The sequence below is a fragment of the Sylvia atricapilla genome, chromosome 4, assembly GCF_009819655.1.
Source record: "Sylvia atricapilla isolate bSylAtr1 chromosome 4, bSylAtr1.pri, whole genome shotgun sequence".
Taxonomy (NCBI): domain Eukaryota; kingdom Metazoa; phylum Chordata; class Aves; order Passeriformes; family Sylviidae; genus Sylvia; species Sylvia atricapilla.
This window is the reverse complement of record NC_089143.1, coordinates 47,121,192-47,129,637: the sequence shown is the minus strand read 5'-3', so window position 1 is coordinate 47,129,637 and position 8,446 is coordinate 47,121,192. Positions and strand designations below refer to the sequence as shown.

At 39.8% G+C, this 8,446-nt stretch overlaps 1 long non-coding RNA gene across 1 annotated transcript; it reads right to left on the bottom strand.

Moving 5' to 3' along the window:
• Positions 1 to 1,152: 1,152 nt before the first annotated feature.
• On the bottom strand, positions 1,153 to 5,345 carry LOC136359960 (uncharacterized). The gene is made up of 3 exons (XR_010743389.1): positions 5,192 to 5,345; positions 3,878 to 3,927; positions 1,153 to 1,290 (listed from the first exon to the last, which is right to left on the bottom strand). It is a non-coding gene; the product is annotated as an uncharacterized lncRNA (long non-coding RNA).
• Positions 5,346 to 8,446: the final 3,101 nt, after the last annotated feature.

The window sequence follows — 8,446 nt, the reverse complement described above, 5'->3', positions numbered from 1 at the left end:
TTCATAGTGTTACAATAGTACAGGCTATTCCTGAGATGAACTTCCTGCACTTCTGTTAAAGTTTTTGTAACTGCATTTAAATTTTGTAAGACTAACCTGTATTACCAATAATAATGATCTTTAACACAACGTTATTTAAGAAACAGGACATAGTCTGACTGAATCAAACATCACTGCATCCTTTCAGCTCAGAATGCATCTTGGTTTACACAGTACAGAAAAATTTATATGATGATATATATATATATATATATATATATATATATATGATATATCTTACCTCCTACTGTACAGAAAATATCCTTCCGCATCTGCATTTATTGTGCTGGAAGTGTCTAAGGAATCCAACGGCAAGCCTTAGCATGGCAACAGCTGTACAAATTCAAAGCTCTGCTTCCAGAAGATTTTCTTGCTACCCTTTTGGAGTCAGGGTTAACATCTTCCTCACCTGATCTAGTGTAAGAGAGGAGGTAGTGTTCAAGAGGAACACAACATGCAGACAAGGGCAATGGGTTATTTGGATCTCTTGAGGGAGTCCCTGTTTTACCTTTACTAAAGGAGCACATTCAGTGCTACTCCAAAGCCATACTAAATAAGCAGCAGCTCAGTTTTGTTGACAAGAAGCAAGAAGCCCCCGTATTCATCTCTGTTCAGAGATCATCCTCCCCTTTGGATAGTTAGCCACACCAGCAAAGAGTCTCCTCAGCCCCTTCTCAGCCACACAAAGAAACTCAGCTCAGATTTCAGTGAAGCACCCAATTCAACTCTTAGGCAGGCAGCAGAGGTCTAATAAGTACCCTTTGGACCATGCAGGATCTGTTTTCCTCTTCTTTCCTCAACTACTGCATTTGGGCGTCAGAATCACAGCCCCCAGAGGGCTCCTTTGAAAGAAATGATCCATGTAGTCCTTTCTTCCTGCACATACCAAGAGCTGAACATTTCCCTCTTCTCCAGGTCATGTTGCTAACACGGTGTGTGCAGTAGAGTTCCCCCAAAGATGTCTCCCACAGATAGAATTCAACAGGTCCTACTGCACCTGTGCAGCTTTTCTTCCCATGGCCCCGAGGTCTTAACACACCCTAGAGATTAAAAAGTGTTTTCCTCCCCAGAACAGATGTCTCCAGTTATGTGGTGTACTCACAGAAGCTGCAGTAGCTATGTCTTCCACATGCTTTCAACATCCTTGCAACTTCCAAGGCTCCCTGATGAGCAGTTATTCCTGTGAGCCAATCCAGCCACTTCTGCAGCCTGACAGAAACTGTGCTGCGAATGCACAGACTTTCAGCTTCACTGAGAGGAAAAGCAGAGTTGGGTATCAGAGCTGGGAAGTCAGTTTCTCAGCTGCTGTATCCAACTCTTTTTACTTGCCTACAGAATCAAAGCCAAAGCACACTTCATGGCAATTTCTAGATCTGCAAAGATCACAAGGCTACAAAGAAGGAATCCTGAATTCTTATTCTCACTCTGACACATCTCTCCTGGCTGCATTGTTGTGCCATAATCAAGTAGTCAATTTGAAACATATTAATGTTTTAATTAATTCAGCCAAAATAATAATAATAGTAGTAATAATAATAATAATATACAGCAATTGTTAACTAATACAGCCTATTAGCTAGGTGTCCCTGACCACCACATTATTCAGAAATGGCTTGAGCGTCCCTATGCAGCTGTGTCCTACCCACCACAAATTACCACTAAAGTGGGAGTGCTGGTTCCCAAGTCATGGTATTGGTAAGGAGTTGAGTGCTTTTGCTGTGCTGTTCCATATATGCAATAATCATGCTACAACCATCATACATTTTTCAAACAGTTATCAAAGTAATTTGTATATCATGTCTTTTACTATCCTTGCTTTTCCTTATCTTTGGTGGATGTCTCATCTTAATTTAGATCTTGGCAGGCGCTCCCAGGTTAAAGGTAGTTTGAGTTTATTAAGGGAATCTCTTGCTAAGCACATTTCTATTTGCAACTTCATTTTTACCTTCCTTGTTTTGAAGACGTTGCTGCTGATCATAGTAAATCAGCATTTTGGCAAAGCTTCTCATTTTATTGCTCCTCAAATACAGTCCTTGTTCAAGACCTCTTAGCAATGTTAGAAATGTTGAATCTCATCTGCATTGCCATGCTGTACTATAACACACACTGGCCATTTCAGTACTCTGCAAGAAACAAAAGTCCTTTTTTTACCTTTTTGTCAGGCCTTGAGTGTACTACCTGGTCTCTGAGGCCCTGACCAGCCTCACCTCAGATCTCCATCCACAACTCTACTTATTGGGGCCCTTATTAGGGTTTTGTTGGGCTTCTCCTTTATCTCCTTCTTCAAGCTCTGTCATAGCCTGTGCCTGGCCAAGGACTCTCAAACTCTGGACTGACTTCCGAGGTAGACCCTAGCCTTGCCTCACCATCATTAGAACCTAGGTGGTGTCCTGGTGCTCTCTCAGAAATCTCCCTTTTAAGAGTAGGGACTTTCCTCAAGGGATAAGTTTTTGGTCCTATTTCTAGGAAGCCTATGACTTTCCATTTGACGAATGACATCTTCTTCCTTGGCATCAAAACCAGCCTATTCTGAAGTCCAAAACTGTAGCAAAGAAAATAATTAGTGTTTGAAGAAAAATTGCTAGTCCTGAATTGTGCTAAATATCTGCTCTGTGGCCATGCAAAGTTTTGCAAACCTTCCACTAGAGATGGAGTCAGGACTGAGATTTCAACCTTAAATCCAAGATGTTTCCAAGATGAAGAAATGTTTCCAGGAACACTTAACAGGTAGTCAAACTCCAAGGCTATGCTCTCTTTTATTGTACAATATAACATTTTAATGCTTTGTCTTCAGTTGACACTACTTAAAAATTTGGAGCTCTCATTGGCTTGCTTGTTTTTAAGTACCTTGCATAAAATACCTAATCTTAGCACATGCTTTCGTGTTCTGATCTGTAAGATGCCAGTAATGGTGTGATATCTCACGATGCTGACACAGACATACAATGGAAAGACAAAGCAATTCAAAAGTCACATCACTGCACCAATTTTACAAATGGCTCGAAGGACGTTGACTCCTCTGTTTATAATGTTAATGGGAGCTCTTATACCCTTCTTTTTAACAGAGAGTTATCTAGTGAAGGATATTGGAATGAGATTAAATACTAATCCAGTAACTTTCTTGTCATGGAAACTGAAGCCTTGTAACATCTGTCTTGTACCCAGGCATAGTAATAACAGGAGAATATCTTATGGGAGCACTGGGTTTAATTTTTTTTTAAGACATTACAATATTCAGGTCTCCTGAATTGTGAATGTTTTTTTAATAACTGTCAATAAACTTATGGCAAACTGATTCTTTTTGCACTGAAACTTCAAGAATATGAAAAATAGGCACTGTTCTAACCACCATTAGCATGACTTTAGGGAAAAATTGCATGTCAAGTCATTTCACGATTCCTTTAAAGCATTACAAGACATGTCACTTCTATAGAATGAACATTGCTGTTGTTCATGGCACTCTTTCCTTCTGCTCACTGCTCAGGCTACACTCTCATTCAGTAGTATCCTATTAGCTGGTCAGTTTGAACACGAGTCTCTCTTGAGTTATCCTTCTTCTCCCAGTAGAAAATTAATCTGCTTATGATATTTCTGATTTGCTAACCCAGGGGAACAGCATGCTTTGCCGGCTTGGAACCCAGCATTTTATGTCAGGGCAAACTGTACTACCTGCTGTGTTGTCTGATAAAAAAAAGCCTGCAGGCTTTTCCTATTAACTACTCCCTAACAAATGAGAGTAATCCTTGTCCAGCCCACCAGTCAGAAACTGCCACTAAAGACAATACTTTAGCTCTGGGCATGGACAAATGCTTCTAAGCATCTCCACTAAGCAACTCACCTCTGCAAGTGCTCCCTCCTGAAAGCTTTTACAAGAAGCATTGACACTGCCTAATGGAGAACACACAAAATAAGACAAAATTAAGACTTTGACAATAAATACTGTATAGATACGTTGTTGACCAGGACTCAGAGATTGAACACATGCAGTAATGGCATAATAGAATTGAGGAAAACAGCTTCAGATGACATAAGAAAGCAACTGAGTAAGTGTATGTCTTTGCAATGAGAACAGTGAGCAGAGTCAGCAAAGTGTGAACAAGAACCTCACAGTCCTATGCTAGATAGTGCAGCACTTCTCTTAGCACCAGAGTAACTACTGGGGCTCTGAACAGCTAAACTTTGGGTTCCTATATATAGCTTTGTAAACGATCACTGTGTTCATCAAGTTTTTTAGGATAATAGACTGGAGTCCTTTTCTGTTACAGAGAAATAACAGAGATATCTGGCACAAGCAGTGGCACAGTTCAGTTATGTCATAATGAAATGATGGAGTCTGGCTCTAAAAACAGCTAGGTAAAAAGAAGTACCATAGATCAATTCATACAAAAGTACATTTGGGAACCAGAATGACTGAGTGCACCATAAGTATTAGCACCATTAAACACCTAAATTCAGAATGGGATGGCAGGGAAACTTAATCATTCTGCTGTTCATATGAGAACGTGAGTTACAAGAGAGGTTACACAGATGCATTAAGAGTCTGCCCTTTTAGCCTGTTGAGGTTTTTATTTAAAGAAAAAAAACCAAAAAACAACCCACTGAAGGATGTACCTAAAGCACAGAAGTTATCAGGCACGTGCTGGGCAATCTCCCAAATAAAACAGCATTTGAAACTTGGGGCCTAGTTCCTACAACTTTGAGGTTATTTAGGTGAAGGTAACTTTTCAAAATCTTTCTGTGGTAATAAACATTGATATCAGTCCCTTTTTTTTATATTAGCTCCCTTTTCCATATGTGAGAACACTAATGCTCTTTTTGTGCAATTTGACAACCATTAAAGCCACTCCTGATGAAAGAATAAAGTCCAAATAGATGTAATATGATAGAACTATTTTTAGCATTTCAAAATGTGATGCTGAATCCTGAGTAAACTATTAACTGGAAGACTAATTTCAATAGTGTAATACAGAAATCCCTCTGAAAATGAATACACAGTTTCCATTCAAGCAATGTGCTGCACTTCGAGCCAGCAGCTGTGGCTACCTATACTCAAAATACTGCAAATCTATCAGCCCAAGTCTAAAACAGGACAGTACCTTGACACTATTTGCATAACCAGACACACTGATTAGGGTTCCCTAGGGTTCACTACAACCTTCATACAGCTGCAAACTCATTTGTTTTGTACTTCTGGGCAGGGGAAGAACACAAAAGAGTTAAATCCAGTTGTCCTCAGGGCAGCATGGATGGGAGGGAGCACAGCCTGGCTTTTCCACCCAAGTCTGAGTGGTTGGCCAAGAGCAGAGCAGATTATCTTCACAGTGAGGCTAATGTGAAGAAAGAGAAATTATACTAAAACAGGAGGAAATAATTTTATTCTCCACACCTGTTCTTCATTGGTATGAAAGTGAAACATCTGTTCCTATTTATAAATGAGAAATGAAGCTGCCACAGAGTAAGACAATGGAAGCTTGTCCTCATGAGAATAGCAAAAGTACCTTTATAAGATAGGCAGATCATAAAAGCAGCATGGGCTTCCACATTCTGGAACAGGAAGGTAAGTCATAGTCTGATATAAAAATCCCTCAGAGCCTTATTTCCAACACTGCTGTATTAGTTAACTCACAACTTTTGGAATTTGATTATATAAGGTGTAGAAATAATCACACAGCTCTGGGGACAGGCATAAACACAGGTCTGGTCGTGGCTGCTCTTACATTGATGAGAGATGGACATGAGAGGCTGCACATGGAAGAGGAAATTGAATCAGAAGTATTATACATCCATTATGGAGTCATGCAGGTGCCAAAAATAAACTAACCAGAACCAACCAGATTTCTTCATTAACTGCCCAACCAGGAAAGTATTTTTACATATATCCATCCTCCACAGCACATATACAGAAATCTTAGAGATCAGGCCTCACCTTAGAAAAGCAAGTTCCTTTAGCCATCACCTCCTTTGACCACCCTCTTCCCAGTGCTTTTATTCAGAGCAGTTGAGGCCATTTCCTCTGCTCTCTGGTCATTGCCTGGCTTCACCTCTTTCTTTCTATAAATCCCAGCAGATCAAGGGATTTAGAACTGTATTTAAGAGACTAGTTCATGCTGTTCCCAGGCGGAAGGCGGCTTTAGTGATTTGCTGAATAAAAGCACTTTCTTTCCCTTGCTACAATGATTTCTGACACTAATAAAGCTGTGAGCCTGTGCTGGGAAACACCTGAGAGGGCGAATTTTATAAATTTTCCCCTAATAAAAAGCACTGATGCGTGAGGGGCTTTACTGACCACAAAAGAGGAATGCAATTGCTTCAAGAAGACATTATATTTAGTGTTGCAGAAACAAATCAGAGATAGTAGAAACAATGGTCTCTCTGAATTGAGCTAATTCCCAAGGACTTGATTAGCAAAGAGCATGACCAGATAGTGTCATTTACTGGGACAGACAGTACCCCATTTAGCTAGTCAGAGGGCCTGGAGTATAGGGCTGAATGTGGGATCAGTAATGCTTGGAAGAGCTGCTCTAATCCCTGCTGCACTGGGTGCTCTGCCCTGGGTGAGGCTGCAGGATTAGTGTTAAATTTTATTTTCTAGAGGAATGATAGAGCTCTGAATTTACAGTCGTCAGATAAAAGGCACATGGCCATAGAGAGAATTTGCTTGGATGCCACTTCTGGTCACGTGCATGACCTGAAGCACCATTACAACACCTCTTCAGGGCTTTTTCAGTATATCTCAGGAGACAAAAAGTCCTGAGTCTTACTATACTGCAGAGGAAAGGGCTGGCACAAGGTGAATGCAGACATCTAGCTAAATGTGGCAATGGCAGTAACCCAAATGATCAGAGAAGCATAACCAGAATATTTCTGTTAAAATGAGGCTGCAAGCCTGCAAGCCTAGATCTAGTCAGGGGCACAACACTTTATTTCCCCAGTGGATTCCACATAGGATTCCAGGAGTGTGAAGCTGCAGCATGTAATGCATACAAGCTGTCAGGATAACCCTGAAAAGCATGTACTGATTTTTCTTTCAACTACTTACATTTTCTTGTGAATTAAATTACAATTTTACTGTTTTGGTGGTTTGAAGTTTTGGTTTAGGTTGGCTTGTTTTGGGTTTTTTTGTTTGTTTGGTTGGTTTGGTCTTTTGTTTGCTGCAGGGGTCATTATTTAATTTTTTTTTTTTTCTGGAGATTCAGTGCTGAATTGGATGCTTGAGTTCACTAGGAAGCACTTGAAAAACAGGGCTGCTTGTTAAAATAGTTCATGTGAATCTGGGAGTCTCAGATGAGCGTGTGCCAAAATAGTGCCACAGGACAATAGGGAACAGCTTGTGCAGCATGTTAAACTCCAGTGAGTCTGCCTGAAGGCAAGGCTCTGAACTCTGCTTTCTCTTCAGTACTAAATGTGCGGCTGTCTTTCTTAGAGGAAGATAAGAAAACCAAATTCCATCTTGGCAAAGCAGAAAAAGGCCTTTCTACTTCTCTATCTAGAACACTGAGAGGTTTTTACCTAGTATAGGTATAAAGCACTACTAAAATGTTCCACACAGTCAGAAGCATTCCTTTGCAACTTAGGTGAAATGTCCCCAGAATATCAACAATTCAGAGACCTATCCTGCACTGGGACAATGGACAGTTGGAACATTAAGAAGGAAGGACTAGGAGATGGAAATAGGCTTCACTGTTCCTTTATATTAATAACTTTATTACAAAGAACAGTTAGTTTTGAGCCATTCCATAAGATGTAATTAGCTTTAGTTTCTTTTCCCATCTTTCTCTTCTGTGGTCCAGGTGTGAAGATTTGAACATCTTTGTCAGTAACACAGATATTACAGACCAAAATACATGAAAGGAGGAGGGTGGCATAGCTTTAGGAAGAAAAGAGCTGATCCTCCTGCTGAAGTAGACAGACTCAGATCTTGTTCAGAGGTACCCTTATAGTCAACTGGATGTACAAGTTTTTATATAAAATTAAGAAAATTATTACAGTTTTGTCTCTGGCTTAGGTGGTTGTTGACATGTACCAGTGCAGTGGTGCATCTTCCTCAAAAAATTCTTTCCATTCTAAAAGTCACATTGAACTTAAAGATGTGGGAAGGAGTTCAATAGATTGCACTTTGCTTTAGTTATCCTAAATATATGCTTCAGAAACAACCTTCTAATCTTGGAAAAGTAAGATATGGTCATTGTAAAACTATGCTGAACAGTTTGTCCTTTGACTTTTTAATCTTTAGGCTGATTCTTCAATATTGAAAAACATTGTTCACTGCATAGATATGAGTTCTGATAATTCAGTTGGTGATTGCTTTGTCTGAGAGTCCAAGAAGTGCTCTTCTCAGCTGAGCAGATGTTTTAATGCAATTATTTAATTTAAAAGAACTTCATTTGAAGTTGTGTCATTATGAGGA